This window comes from Dipodomys spectabilis, unplaced genomic scaffold (genome assembly GCF_019054845.1).
Source record: "Dipodomys spectabilis isolate Male_0828 unplaced genomic scaffold, ASM1905484v1 ptg000024l, whole genome shotgun sequence".
Lineage (NCBI taxonomy): Eukaryota > Metazoa > Chordata > Mammalia > Rodentia > Heteromyidae > Dipodomys > Dipodomys spectabilis.
This window is the reverse complement of record NW_024870701.1, coordinates 31,639,781-31,655,771: the sequence shown is the minus strand read 5'-3', so window position 1 is coordinate 31,655,771 and position 15,991 is coordinate 31,639,781. Positions and strand designations below refer to the sequence as shown.

At 38.6% G+C, this 15,991-nt stretch overlaps 1 long non-coding RNA gene across 1 annotated transcript; it reads right to left on the bottom strand.

Moving 5' to 3' along the window:
- Positions 1 to 160: 160 nt before the first annotated feature.
- LOC122104291 lies at positions 161 to 14,932 on the bottom strand. Its single transcript, XR_006146907.1, has 3 exons — positions 14,921 to 14,932; positions 10,755 to 10,756; positions 161 to 646 (listed from the first exon to the last, which is right to left on the bottom strand). It is a non-coding gene; the product is annotated as an uncharacterized LOC122104291 (long non-coding RNA).
- Positions 14,933 to 15,991: the final 1,059 nt, after the last annotated feature.

Sequence of the window (15,991 nt, the reverse complement as noted above, 5' to 3'; positions counted from 1 at the left end):
TAGGTTAATGGGATTGCAAATTCTCATGCCAAGATTTTAATCCTGTATAAACTACTTTGAGTCAGTCATTTTCTTTACTAATTGAGAACTATTGACTAAACATCTGTATATTTTAGTCTTAAAGCTGTAAGTTAGTAGGTGTTGGCAAGTTTAATTTTCAAATTTGAGTGTTTGTTAAATTCAGTATTTTAAGAGAATTATGACTTGGTTAATACATTTAAGAGCATTCTTGTCTAGAAATATGGTAAATACCATTTGCCCTTTGGAGACCAATGTATTTATATGTGAATTATGCAGAAATTATGTGGAAGTTTTACTGTTTAAGTAGTCACTTTCCCGAACCCAAGTGTCATTAGGTAATGTTTAGTTCATTTGTATGTGAACACAGTAACTTGTCTTGGTGATGTCTATATTGTATGTATTTCACAACTTTGTTGCCTTGGGTCAAGTTGGTGACAGAGGGCAAAAAAATAAAAGTTTATAATACTCCTAATATAGACCATGTCAGATTAATTATGCCTGAAATTAAGGATAAGATTAGATTAATATCAAGGGTTTTAGTTAATATTTTTGTACACTTAACCTTTTGGGGTAATTGTTATAAAGTGCCTCATCTTAGATACTGATGAACTCTGCCTATTTATATCTTGACAGTTAAAAAACCCAGTAAAAGTGATCTTTGTAAAGGACTGAGCATTAGATTTATATTGTTTGTGTGACTTTCCTATAACTCAGTTGATTGTAAGACATTCCATAATTACTCAAATTGTAAATAATGAAAACATGTTTATAGGTAACAATAACTTCACTTATGGGAAGTTTTACTGTTACAAATAAAACATGGGTATTTAAGCTTATTTAAAATACCAAGCAGAAATGACATTTTTCCTAAATTAATACATCTATTTGTAAACACTGAAGAGTATTTTAAAAAATTAAAAGGCAACCTAAGTTATTTTAACAAGAGCCACTCAGTAGTACTTTCTAGAAAACTCATTAAATTTTATCTTGTTAGCAAAATGAGAATCCTGTTTGCATGTTTTTGTTAATTTTACATCAGGATGCTGTCCAGTGAGACCCAGCAGTGAAACGGAAGTATTGTAGTACAAAGTATCTGCTAAAGGTTGAGGAATAGCACAGGCGCACTCACTCCCGTGTCCCTATGGCTCTTTGTCATCAAGTCCCAAATTTCCCCTATCTCAGTACTTAGCCACTTAGCATTCTGTTCAGCATTGATGTGTGAGTTTAAACCTGTCTTATCTTGATTCAATGAGGATATCTACATCATGTTTTGCAGTTTATAGGTATGCTCTTAATGTGCATTTCAGCATTTCATTCTTTGCTTCACTTAACACTTTATATTTGAGGAGGTGGAGAGACAAAAAATCCAAAATGGAGTTATGTGCAGGTGGCTCAAGACTGATCCAAACTAGTCAGAAGTCTGAGATTAGAGGATTGAGTTTTGAAGCCAGCCCAGGCTGAAAAGCCTGGAAGACTCCCATCTCCCATTAACTAGCAAAGTGCCAGACTGGAGGTGTGGCTCGTGATAAAGCATGATAGCAGTGAACAAGCAGAGGCCCTCAATTCAAATCCTAAGCAGTTTAGATCTTTCCATGTTCCCTTTTAATGTCACACAGATTCCTTCTTTCTTAACATCTCCTATCCTCCTATCTACTCTCCTTCATGCCTATTCTTTTCTCCCCTTTCCTCTCCTCTCCTCATTGTGGAGCTAGGGTTGATCTCAGGATCTCACTGGTGCTAGGCAGACACTCTACCACTTGAGCCATACTCAGATCTCTTGATTTTTAATTATTTTTTTCAGTCCCTAGGCTGTCCTGGAACCACAGTCCTACCACATAGTAGATCCTACAGGCATTTGCCAACATGCCCTGTTTGTTGAGAAGGGTTCTCACTAACTGTTCAAGCAGACTTCAAACCATGATCCTCCTGATGCACACCTTCCAAAACACAGTCAAGCTTAAAATCTTTAATACTATAGTAAACATAAAGAACTGGAGGTAAGTAACTTACTTATGTCTTCTCCCTTGTAAAAATAAATAATATTGCTGATGGCTCACACCTATATTCCTAAACTAAGACTATAGCTTGAGGTTAAAGCCCCCCAAGTAAATCTGAGATCCTTACATACAGTTAACCAGCAAAAACCTGGATGTGGAGCTGTGGCTCAAGTGGTAGAGCACCAACCTTGAGTGCAAAAAAAACCATGAGACCTTGAACTCAAGGCCTCAGAACCAGTGTGTGCATGTGCTTACCACCTCCCCCCCCAAAATAGGGGCTTACCAATGTTGCTTCTATTGATATGATGCATAGAGCAGGTTAGTAGATTAGATTAATTTTTGTTCTTTTTATTCCTAAGTAGTTTGTAAAGTTCAACCAACCACTAGAAAAACCTTTAGCTTTTATACCTCATCGGGTCTCATGTATTTTTAATGTTTGTTTATTGTAAAAATAGTGTATAGAGGGGTTACAGTTACATGAGTAAGGTAGTGAGTACATTTCATGTATTAAAAAAAAAAAAAATTGAAAGATGCCAGGCATCTATGGCTCAATAAGTTACTTATGAGGCCGAGATCTGAGGGTCAAGATTTGAAGCCAGCTTAGGCAGACAAATCTATGAGCCGGTTATTTCCAATTAACCAGCAAAAAAGCAAACAATGGAGGCATGTGTCAAATGGGGTATTCTACCTGTGAGCAAAAAAGCTGGCAAGAGCTTGAGGCCCTGAGTTCAAGCCCCTGAAACACCAAAAAGTTTTTTACATATAAATAATATATGCTTTAATTTTTTACATATGCTTTATTATACACACACTATGGCATCTAATAGGCAATCAAACTTATTACCCAGGTATTTCCATATTGCATAAGAAAGTATTGATATCATTTAAAACTCGCTTTAAAATTAAAATTGGTTTGTCTTCAGACCATAATATATGCCTAGCACCAAAGGTACAAATGGACAGAGGTAATTTTAGTAAGCTAAGGTCATGTTTAAGCCTACAGCCTGTGTGAAATTATTAATTGAAGAATGTTTTACTAAACTAAGTAACTATAAAATAATGAGAATTAAATTTAGATGCACTATTAAAATTGTATAAAGTTCAGATAATATTAAAGTCAAGATATGTAACCTTCAAACTGTTATGTTTCTCCTGCTTTGGTTAAGCTTTTCTCTGGGAAGAAGTTCATTTACTATAGAGTTAATACTGAGAAGCTGAACAGGCCAAACTTAGAGTGAAAATGTAATTTGTTGGTTTGTACTTGGACATACTTACTCACTGTGCTACTTAGGAATAAGATCTTTGAGGTTTTATCTCTGCTCCTTCACTTGTCACTTTGAGAAAATAACCTTTGGAGTTTTCTCTTGTGTAAAAATAAGGAACATCTGTCTACCTCTTAGGCTTGTAATGAAGATTAAATGCACCTTACGTTGCTGTATCTGGACCAAGGAGAAGTATTTATCTTTCTTCTATATCCTGCTTTCATCTCACCATCACTGCATTTCAGGGCATCATTTCTTGCTCAGCAGAAGACGTAGCCTCTAATTGCCTTCCTCCACCCTCTGATCTGGCCTCTGCAATGTTTCTTCTACATAGTTTCTTCTGACAACCTCCAAAAGGAGAGATAACCAGAAACTGTTTCTTCACCAGTCTCTCCCTGCTGTCATGGCTTCTCCAGTCTGCATTGTAGCACTAGCAGTTACTAGCAGTGTATCCTGATATGTCTTCCTCTGAGTTAATTTGTCCATCTGACACGTTCTTATTTATCTGCAATTTTCCAGTCCAAGCAAAATTGATAGAATCAAACAATTATCTATTCCTCTTTTTCTGGTGTAAACCCTGTATTCATCCCAACCTGATATCTATTAGGTTACTTGTGGTTACTTTTGTCTAATTAGCCCTACTAGGTTATAGGCACTAAATCAATAATTTTGCCCCTAGTACATACTAAACCAGTTTCTTGGGTGTCTTATTAAACACAATGTTGAACAAATAATCGTATTCCATGAACAAAAGGATTAGCTTGGAATTTGCAGTGTAACAAGGTAAGGAACTCTGAAGACAATATGTTGAAAATGAACTGTACAACTTGGCTGGCGGGGGGGGGGGGAGGGCAGGGGAGCAGGGGGGCAGCAGTTGGGAGGGAAGGTAAGTGGAAGAAAAATGAGGAAAGAGGGAACAAGTTCAGTAAGAAATGCACTATATTATATATGTAACTGTAGCCCCTCTGTACACACACTGAAAATAAATTTTTAAAAAGAGAAAGAAAATTTAGCAAAATAAAGAAACAACTCAGTACATGGTGGCTGCATAGATGTATTTCTTTTGGAAATGAAGGAGGGATGAAGCTGAACAAGTGAGTAGCAGTAAGTAGAATAAAGGGCTCTTCTTGCCAAATGAAGGAGATCAAACTTCATCCTTCACTCACCAGAGGAGAATGTGAGGCAGTAGGCAGAGGAGAACATGGTGGTTCACAAGTGTTTTCCTTCTTATGTATAGATGGAAAAATGTGTGTCTGGGGAAGCCACAAGTTCAGAAGGAAGATGAGCATGGTTCTGTATATACTGTCTTGAACAGTGTACTTGAGATACAGTTGTAGCATGTGAGAGGCACATAGGCACAAAGGAGCATATAGAGTTTAGGACTAGAAGTAATGAATTAAGAATTATTTAAGCTGGGCACTGGTGGCTCATGCCTGTAATCCTAGCTACCTAGGAGGCTGAGATCTGAGGATAATGGTTCAAAGCCAACCTGGGCATGAAAGTCCAGAGACTCTTATCTCCAATAAAACACTCAGAAAACCAGAAATGGCACTGTGGCTCAAGTGGTAAAGTGCTACCCTTGAGCTGAAGAGCTGAGGGACAGTGCCCAGGCCCTGAGTTCAAGAACCACGACGGACAAAAAAATAAAAATAAAGAATTAGTGAAAGTTGAAATAAGGAACTATGAGTTATTTAGAGGATGGAAGTTGAAGTAAATATATAAATGGGTGCTTCAAGAGGAAAAACAAAAAAAAATGAAATATAGCAAATGCCAGGGAACACAAAAATATCAAAGAATCAGAAGTGACTAGAAAGCATAGTAAATAGAGACATAGGAAGAAAAGGCAGATAGATAAGTAATAAAGGAGTAGTCATTACATATGATAGAGATAGTCAACTGTTAGCCCATTAAATTGGAAACTGTTTATAGTGCTTAATTTTAAGAACATGGTAATACCAAGAATCTTTTGGTTAATAGTTGTGGAGGTGGGAGGGAAGAGATGGTAGGGGAAAAACAAAGGAGGAGGCAACAATGCTTGATAGGAAACATACTCATTACTTTGCTCATGTAACTGTAGCCCCTCTACACAGTATTTTTACTATAAAAAACATTTTTTAAAAAAGGAAGTGTTAGGAGATTAAATGGTTCTGAAGCCCTTTTGACAATAGAATTTTGAACATTTTATAGTCTTACATAGTTTTACATGAAAATAGAAGGCTTGGGAGATTATTGGCAACATTTTTTAAAATTTAATTTTATTGTCAAGGTAATATACACAGGGATTAGAGTTATATACATAAGATAGTGAGTACATTTTTGGTTGAACTTGTTACCCCCCTCATTTTTCTCCCACTTTCCCTCCCTCCCAGTCCTCCCCACCCCCTGCCAAGTTGTACAGTTCATTTCCAACATACTGTCTTGTGAGTATCGCTGTTGCACTGGTTCACCCTTTGTCCTTTGTCTCACCATTTTGTAGTTCCCCTTCCCTTCCCTAATTCAGATAAGTGTATATACAGTACCCAGGGTACCAAAATCAGATACAGTGACAACAGGGGATAAACCATAGGGAAAAAACACAAAAGAAAAAAGAAATTACATAGTACATTGAAAACAATAATAACAAAGAAAAACCTCCTCTTTCCATGGCTGGAATTTCTTTCACATGGCATCATCTTATATGGTTCTATGTACATAGCTGTTGAGCTATTCTGCTCATCTTCTAGGACTATCCTCAACATATACCAGTTATTTCAAATGAAAGAAACCATGGGATCTATGTTTCTTTAGGTCTCTCTTACTTCACTTAATATGATTTTTCCCCAAGTCTTTCCATTTCTTTATGAATGGGTCAATGTCATAGTTTCTGATGGAGGCATAGAATCCCATTTTGTATATATACCACATTTTCTTGATTCATTCATCTACTGAGGGGCATCTGGGTTGGTGCCATATCTTAGCTATGGTAAATAATGCTGCTATGGTAAATAATAGCTTTAGTATGGCCTTGTTTGTGGTCATTTGGGTAAATGCCCAGAAGTGAGATTGCTGGGTCATAGGGAAGTTCTATGTGTAGTCTTTTTTTTAAGTTTTACTTTATTGTAAAGATGCTGTACAGAGGAGTTACAGGTACATGAGCAAGGCAATGAGGACATTTCTTGTCAAGCATTGTTACCCACTCCCTTGTTGTTCTCCCATTATCCCTTCCTTCTTCCACCTCTCTCACTCTTCCCCCCCTCCCCTGCCCAAAGTTGTAAAGTTCATTTCCAATATACTGTCTTGTGGGTATCATTGTTGCAGTGGGTCATCCTGTGTCCTTGTTTCAGCATTTTGTTATTCCCCTTCCCCTTCCCAAATTAAACAAATGTATATACAAGACGCAGGATACCAAAATCAAGTACAGTGACAACAGGGAATATACCATAGGGGGAAAGAACATACAAAGGAAACAATGATACATTAAAAACAACAACAACAAAGAAAGATCTCATGTCCATATTTTGGGGTTCATTTCACTTAGCATCATCTTATGTGGTCATATGTACATAGCTTTTGAGCTTTTTCTGTTCATCTGATAAAATTATCCTAGATATATACTAATTATTGCAAATGATGGAAACTATGGGACCTATATTTTTTGGGGGTCTGACTTACTTGATATGTTTTTTTCCAATCTTTCAATTTCCTAACAAATGGGATGGTATCATTCTTTCTGATGGAAGCATAGAATTCCAGTGTGTGTGTGTGTGTATGTGTGTGTGTGTGTGTGTGTATGTGTGTATCACTTTTTCTTGATCCATTCATCTACTGAGGGGCATCTGGGTTGGTTCCATAACTCAGCTATGGTGAATAATGCTGCGATAAACATAGTTGTGCTGTTAGCTTTAGTATGGTCTTGTTTGTGATCATTTGGGCAAGTGTCCAGAAGTGGGATTGCTAGATTGTAGGGGAGCTCTATGTGTAGTCTTTTGAGGAACCTCCAGAGTGGTTGAATAAGTTTACACTCCCACCAACAGTGTAATAGGGTTCCGTTTTTGGCCAAATCCCCTCCAGCATCTATTGTATTAGATTTCTTGATTATAGCCAGTCTAACTGGGATGAGGTGGAATCTCAATGTTGTTTTGATTGGCATTTCTTTTATGGCCAGAGAAGTTGAGCATTTCTTCATGTGTCTATTGGCCATTCTTATTTCTTCTTCAGAGAAGACTCTCTTTAAGTCTTTAGCCCACTTATTAATGGGGTTGTTCTTTCTTTGAGAATTTGTTGTTGGGGGATTTAATTTTTTGAGTTCTAAGTATATTTTAGATATGAGGCTCTTGTCTGTTGTATAGCTAGTGAAGATCTTCTCCTAGTCCATGGGCTTTCTACTGATCTTACTAGCTATGTTCTTTTCCATGCAGAAGCTCTGCAGTTTAATGCAATCCCATTTGTCCAACCTTTCTTCGATTTGTTGTGTTTCTGGGTCTTTATTAAGAAAATTTCAACCTATGCCAAGGAGCCCTAGAATTTTTTCTATTACTTCCTGTAATGTTTTCAGGGTGTATGCTTTTACTTCGATGTCTTTGATCCATTTGGAGTTGATTCCGGTGCAGGGTGATATAGAAGGATCTAATTTTAGTTTTTTACAGTGTTTAACCAATTTTGTCAGCATCATTTACTGAAGAGGACGTCTTTCTTCCATTCTATTTTTTTTTTGCTCCCTTATTGAAGATTAGGTGGCTATAGGTCTGTGGGTTCATTTCTGGGTCTTCAGTTCTATTCCACTGGTCCTCAGGCTTGTGCCAATACCAAGCTGTTTTTATTACTATAGCTTTGTAATAGAGTTTGAAGTTTGTTATTGATATTCCTCTAGTACTGTTCCTCCTGCTAATAATTGTTTTTGCTATTTGGGGTCTTTTATTATTCCATATGAATTTTTGAATTGCTTCCACTATTTTATTAAAGAATGATTTTGGGATATTGATGGGTATTGCATTGAGTTTGTAGATAGCCTTTGGCAGTATTGCCATTTTCATGATGTTAATCTTCCCAATCCAGGAGCATGGAAGGTTTCCCCACTTCCTTAGTTCTGCTTTAATTTCCTTTTTCAGGTTTTTAATGTTTTCATCATAGATGTCCTTCCTTCTTTGGTTAAGTTAATTTGGAAATATTTTGTTTTGGGGAGGGAGACTTTCACAAAAAGAGCTGCTTTCCTGATTTCAGCTTTGCTCTTCTCATTATTGGCATACAGAGAAGCCATTGATTTTGAGGGTTAATTTTATACCCTGCTACTTTGCCAAATTTTTGGCAACTTGGGAGTGGAGTCTATGGGCTTCTTTAAATGTAGGATCATAGACTTAAAGAGAAACTTCTCTGAAGAGGAAAGAAGGATGGCCAATAGACACATGAAGAAATGCTCAACCTCCCTAACCATAAAAGAAATGCAAATCAAAACAACATTGAGATTCCACCTCACACCAGTTAGAATGGCTAAAATCAAGAACTCTAATAACAACAGATGCTGGAGGGGATGTGGGCAGAAGGGAACCTTACTGCATTGTTGGTGGGAGTGTAAACTTGTTCAACCACTTTGGAAAGTAGTATAGAGGTTCCTCAAAAGACTCCACATAGAGCTCCCCTATGACCCAGCAATCCCACTTTTGGGCATTTACCCAAATGTTTACAAACAAGATCACACTAAAGCTACCAGCACGACTATGTTTATTGCAGCACTATTTACTATAGCTAAGATATGGAACCAACCCAGATGCCCCTCAGTAGATGAATGGATCAAGAAAATGTGGTATATATACACAATGGAATTCTATGCCTCCATCAGAAAGAATGACATTGCCCCATTTGTTAGGAAATAGGAAGGCTTGGAAAAAATTATATTAAGTGAAGTAAGCCAGGCCCAAAGAAACAGGTCCCATGGTTTCCCTTATTTGCAATATCTAGTATATGTCGGAGTCAAGCAGAAAAGGTCAGATAAGGTGATGTTAGGGAAATGAACTCTAAGATATCTATTCAAATGTTTTTTTTTCTTTCATGCGATTGTTTCTAACACATTTATAAGATTATTTCTTTGTTGCTTTGTATCTCCCTCCCCCACAGTATAACCCCTGCTTTCACTGTATTTGATGACGATATAATTTGTGAGGGGAAGGGGAAAAACAAATCATTTAAATAGGGATACAGGTGGACCCACTGTAACAATGAGATGTACAAGTCGTTATGTTGAAAACGAACTTTACAACTTTGGTGTAGGGGGAGGAAGAGTGGGGAGGATTGGGTGGGGGACAGGGGGAGGATGGGAAGGGATGGGAAGGAGAAACAAAGGAGGAGGCTACAATGCTTGATAAGAAATGTACTCATTATCCTATCCATGTAATTGTAACCCCTCTGTACAGTATTTTCACAATAAAAATAAATAAATATAGGATCATGTCATCTGCAAAGAGGGAGAATTTTACTTCACTTTTCCCTATATGGATCTTCTTTACGTTTGCATCTTGCCTTATTGCTCTAGCTAGGAGTGGAGAGAGTAGACATCCTTGTCTCATTCCTGAATTTAGAGGAAATGGCGTTAGCTTTTGTTGGCAACATTTTATAAGAGAAATAAAAAGCTACTCTGAAGGTGTCATTAAAGGATTAAAGGACTTTCCTGTATTCTGTTCACAGTCAAATTTTGTCCTATCTTTCATTCTAAAATATCTTTTTATTTCTTTGATTCTCTTTAAGGCTAATTTCATAAAGATGATTTGATCAAAGTCCAGGATGGGTCATGTAAGTGCTTTGTATTATTATTTGAACTCAGGGCTCTTGTTATTTATTATTTATTATTATTATTATTATTATTATTATTATTATTATTATTTTGTCAGTCATGGGGCCTGGGTGCTGTCCCTCAGCTCTTCAGCTCAAGGCTAGCACTCTACCACTTGAGCCACAGTGCCACTTCTGGCTTTTTCTGCTTATGTGGTGCTGAGGAATGGAGCCCAGGGCCTCATGAATGTGAGGCAAGCACTCTACCACTGAGCTACATTCCCAGCCACAGGTCTCTGGTTATTTTTGAGATGAGATGTTGTGGCTTTTGGCTGGGCTCCTCTGACCTGTGATCCTCCTATTTATGTTTCCCATCATAGCTAAGTTGACAGGCACATACTACCACACTCAACTTTTTCTGTTGAAATGGGATCTTGAAAAGTTTTTTTGCCTGGGGTAACTGGGAAATATGATCCTCCTAATCTCATCATTCCTTATGTACCACCACACCCAGCTTATTTGTTGAGATGAGAGTCTCACAAATTTTTTGCTTAGGTTGGTCTCAAACAGATCCTCCTGAACTCTGCCTCCCAGGCATAAGCCTGGCATAAGCCCGATACTCAGCTTTCATATATGTTTTTCTTTATCTGTTTTTATTTTGTGTCTTTACCTCCCGAATAGCTGAGATTACAAATGCATATAACCAGGCCTGGCTTCTTTCTAAGATGTATACATCTCTACTTACATTATCCCTTTTTTTGGTTAGCTGTGGGGCCTGAACTCAGGGCCTGGGTGCTTTCCCTTAGCCTGTTTGTGCTTAAAGCTAGTGCTCCTCCTTTGAGCCATAGCACTACTACGGTTTGAGTGGTTAATTGGAGATCTCATGAGGACTTTTGTGCCTGGGCTGGCTTTGAACCATGATCCTCATATCTCAACCTCCTGAGTAGCTAGGATTATAAGCTTGAGCCATTGGTGTCCCGCTTATCCATTTGTTTTGGCATGCCCTATCTTCTTTGAAATGGTAAAAATCTGGGAATTCTTTGTAAATGGGTAGAGATAGACAAGGTGGACAAAGAGAAGTCCTGGGCATTAGGCTTCACCCAACTTATCTACTCAAAATCAGTGTCTGAGGATTCGGAGTTGCTAGACCAAGTGTTATTTGCCCAGCTCAAGAAGTATGAAAGGTACTGATAAGAGCTACCATTTTGAGTCTTTAATTTTCATTTTCTACCCTGGGAGAAGGAATGCTTCCCTTCTCCATTTCTCTCTATCTTGTGCTAAGATAAATCCTTGCTAAAACATAATAAAACAAAAGACTATATGAGGATATGGAGAGCAGTAATTCCTCATTGCCATTTTCTACCCTACCTCCTAGTCTCCAAGTGCCTCCCACAGGGAGCTACTGGAGATAATTGTCCACACTCATGTGTAATGTCTTTTAGTATTTTGTTGGTTTATTCTTTGTAGTGGCAGAGCAATGGATATATACATAAATATACACAAACACAAAATCTCCATTTCGTTTAGGTTTTGTTGAATTTAAATCTATGAATATATTTATCCATTTGTTACATATAAATGTTAAAAATATGTTTTGTTGGAAGCCTGTGGCTCAAGGCCTGTAATTCTAGCTATTCAAGAGGCTGAGATCTGAGGATTGAGACTCAAAGCCTGCTCAGTCATTCAAGTCCATGAGAGTCCCATCTCCAAGTAAGTACCAAAAAGCCTGAAGTGGAGCTATGGTTCAAAGTGGTAGGTAGAGTGCTAGCCTTTAGCAAAATGGCTCAGGGACAGGACCCCAGGTATATGTATATACATGCATATGAAGATATGTATGTATATAAATATATGCATATATAAAAATTCAACAAGGACCCAGAGCAATATACACATATATAATGAACATATGCATGCATGTATTTCAACAAAACCCAGAATAAATCTAGAAAAATTACTGAACTTTGAAAGTATAATTCAGTATGTTTTTAAGACTACTTTCTTGTTTATGAGTAATAAGATACATGCACAGTTGGAAATCTGCCTTGCTTATGAGGGAGAGACTGCATTTCCGTCGTGCCGGGGCACTGTAGGTAGAGAGCCAAGGTGCTGAGACTGATCATAGCTGGCGTCAAAGCCTCAGTCTGCCAGTGTGTCGTCGCTGGCACGACCGTCCCACATGCCTGGGAAGCTCGTGCTGAGCAGGGATTAGGATGCCAGTATCTGATGCCCAGGGTTGCTTCCTGCTCCCCCTTGGAGTCCTGACAAGAAATGACCTTGTTCAACCCTGCTGAGCTTCCTAGATTTACTGGGCTTATAGCAACACATGGGAAGGAGATTATGTTTATTTTTAAAACGTTTAAAAAAAAAACCCCAACCTTCCCAGGGCCTTTGTGGTATTTGCGTGCAACAACACAAATACGCACACACATGCAATGTGTGTATAATCACTTCTAATTAACTTCAGCTCTTCCTGCAAAACTAAGTGTGAAGTCTTAAAGACTTGTCAGCTTCTCTGCTTGTGAAATTTATCTACTTCTAATTGTGAATAACAATGCATTCAGGGTTAGCTATACAAGACAGCTTTCCCAGCAATCAAAAAATCTTAAAACCACATTTCAAGACAGACACATTTATGCAGAAAAATGTTAAAGGCTGTTTTTAAGTCAAAATTTTGTTATTTATGTTCATCCAACATGCTTTTCTTTACCTCTATAAAAAAAATGGTATTTTTCATTTCTATGGAAAAAAATAGGCATGACTGATTTGAAATTAGACCAAAATATAGAAGATATAAAACAACAAAAAAGATTAAAATACAGATGGGCATCTGATTAATAATGGATTAGAAATGAATGCAATTTCTAATTTCACAAAACACAATATCCAAGGGAAAAAAACACAAGATTACAATGATCTCCCGGTGTTGTCAACTGTTTTCAGAGGAAAGGAAACTCTCCCATGTTTCACCACTAGATGTCATGAAGAGCCCAGTTAAATACAGTAGGCAAGCTTGTATAGTCTGTTGCAGAAACACTTAAAAGTTTTTCCTGATTTTGTAGTTAATTTGGATAGAAAAGCTATTTCCTTTGGGGTTTCATGTCAAAATATCCATTCTGGTTTAACTTTCAGTAAGATATTAAAACTATTAGAAAAGGTTATCAGATGTCAAATACTGGAAATGAACCTTTAATAACAAATGAGCCAGTCCTTCTAAGCTTAGAATTCTGTTTTGGGAGAATATCAGAGCCATACCAGGGTTTCTTCTAGAGACCTCAGATTTGGAGAAGGGATCAACCTTCTTTTTCTTCTGAAATAAGTGTAGGCATGTCAGATGTGTGGTTATTAAGGTGTTTTTTTTTTTCTTCAAATGAAGATTAGACCATTAAAAACTAGATCAGTAAAAGAAATGGCAGAGGGAAGAGAGGACTTTGATGACCAGGTGAGGATATTTGTAGTTAAACACTGAGACCCACTAGTCATTCAGGGAGTGCCAATGTGACAATCACAGCTCAGAGAGAAAACATTTGATTCAGTAAAAGGAAGAACTTCCTAAAGGAGAATAATCCATCATTTAAAACAATGCCTTATGGAGGAGGTCTTTGTTACTGGGAAGGCTGCAAATCGAAGAGGGATGTGTCCCTCAGGGGCCTATGGTAGACCAGAAATTTGGGCTAAGTGACCTCTAAGATTCTCAGATTCAAAATTCGACACTCTGTGATGATCGTTCAACCAACCCAGAAAGGCAGTGAGAGTTGAGAATGTGTGCATGGGTGAATAAAAAACTATTTTGAGCTTACACAAGTTAAGGAAGATAAGGGTCTTGTAGAAGCCACCAGGGAGATTGTACTGGTTCATGAGAAACAGAAGAGACAGTGTGACTTTGATGCCCAGCCCTATGCACCCGAATTCTGAAATGCTCTCCACTACAAGGAACCAGCTCTTCACTCCCAAGGGGACATGTCTATTTGCCCTTCCTCTACTAATCAAAAGCTGGCCTCAACTCAAATCATAAGCAGTTAATGTGAGAGCAACGTAAGTGAAAATCTTCTCAGTGGGTTGCATTTTATTAGAGGACAATGCCTTAAGGCCAAACTGAAGGAAAGAAACTCAGTCTGGGAATGGAAGATCCCAGCTGGCCAGCAGAGAGGAAATGGGCCCTTGTTTGACCTTCTAACAGTTGCCTTTTCTGCCAAGATGATAAGCCCCAGAGTATGGCTGGCTCTCCAACTACATCACGTGAACTCCAGAGATGGATAAAAAAACAAAACAAGTATTTCCACATTCTTCGTGCTGTTGTAAGGAAACTGCAGCTAAAATGTGCCTTACACCCACTCAAGGCCTAGAGAGGACAGTGATTTAAAATACATATCTAAAATGCAGTCAGGAAAAAGCCAGGTTTTATCATATTTGTCTACACTCAGAGTTTAGGAAAATATGATTAACTGTGAAGATAGACTTACTAGGTCACTCTGATGGAAAGACTATACACACTCCTGTTTTCTGGCTGTGCATGTGTTAAGTGCTATGTGGTTTACCTAGATTCATGACCAAAGGTTAAGTGAAATCATTCTCTCCCGTTCTCCTTTGACAAGGCCCATCCATACTATTTTTGAGACCTACCCATGAAGGAACACAGGATTCATTAAGATCAATCTCTTTATTTTCACAGATGAGGAAACAGCCGTAGCGTGGGTTCTCAGCAGCAGCTCCTTGTCCCTCGACCACGCTATCTCCTTGCCTTAGGGTTGGTCTTGAAGCACAGGGATAGGTTTGCATCGCTCCCAACCACGCGTCCCCTGACCCACCCAGGAATCAAGAATGAGATTTCTGGGCAAGAATGGAGATGAAACCTATGCCATCTCCTGTTTCAATGCTTCTCCTTACATTACTACCAAAGACCATACAATTGACTGTCTCTCACAGTGGGCCCATGGTTTGAAAAAAATTAAGTCCTCAGAGTAAACCCCATTTGCCAAGGATTCATCCGTTTTTCTCCTTTAAAAAGTTATGGGTAGGTTTTAGTTCTCAACCTCAACATTCTGATTACCACAGAAAGCTGACCCTAGTCCAAGCTAATGCCAGTCAATAGTAGAAGTTGATGTTTTAGCCCAAGCAACTTTCTAAATGGTGTGCTTTAAGAATATTGAAAGCTGGTTACCAGTGACTCATGCTAATCAGGAGGCTGAGATCTGAGGACTGCAGTTTGAGGCCAACCTGGACAAAAAAGTCCTTTAGACCTTTACCACCAAAGAGCCATAAAAAAAAATAAAAAAGCCTGAAATGGAGGTGCCACTCAAGTGGTAGAGTACCAGTTTTGAGGAAAAGGTCAAGTGAGAGCATGAGGTCTTGCATTCAAGCCCCAGTACTGGTATGCAAATGCACATGTGCGCACGCACACACGCGCGTGCTCACACACACACACACACACATTGAAGTAAAAGCACTAGCTAATGCTTTACAAAAGTCTTCAGAAGCTTAGCTTAGACTGGCCTACAGATTATTGGTCAAAAAGACACTAACAAGGCCTTGATGTTCTTAATGACAGTGTATGCGTTTCCCATAGCTCATCAGAGGATAGGTGGGAGGTGAGGGTGCTATCAACTAACACCAAGCACCTAGAGGAGTGTCTGGCTCCCTCAACAACGCTCAATGCTTCCCTCCTGCTCCATTTCCCTTGAGTTTGTGCTCAACAGAACAGCTGTGAAAGTCATTTAACACTCCACCACTCCAACCCCTGCAGTGGCTTTGCCTTTGACTCCCAACAAAAGCAAATCCTTTACAAGGATTCCCAAGGCCCCACCTGCTCTGGCTCTGACTTCCCTGGCTTTGTTGCCTATTCCTGTTTTCAGCTCATTAGCTCCCTGGGCTGAGGCTCTTCCGCCAGTTTTGCTGTTTCTCAATCCATTCAGGAACACATCCAGCTCTGGCCTTTCTGCTGGCCGAGGCTGCTCAGAACTTTCTTCTTCCAGA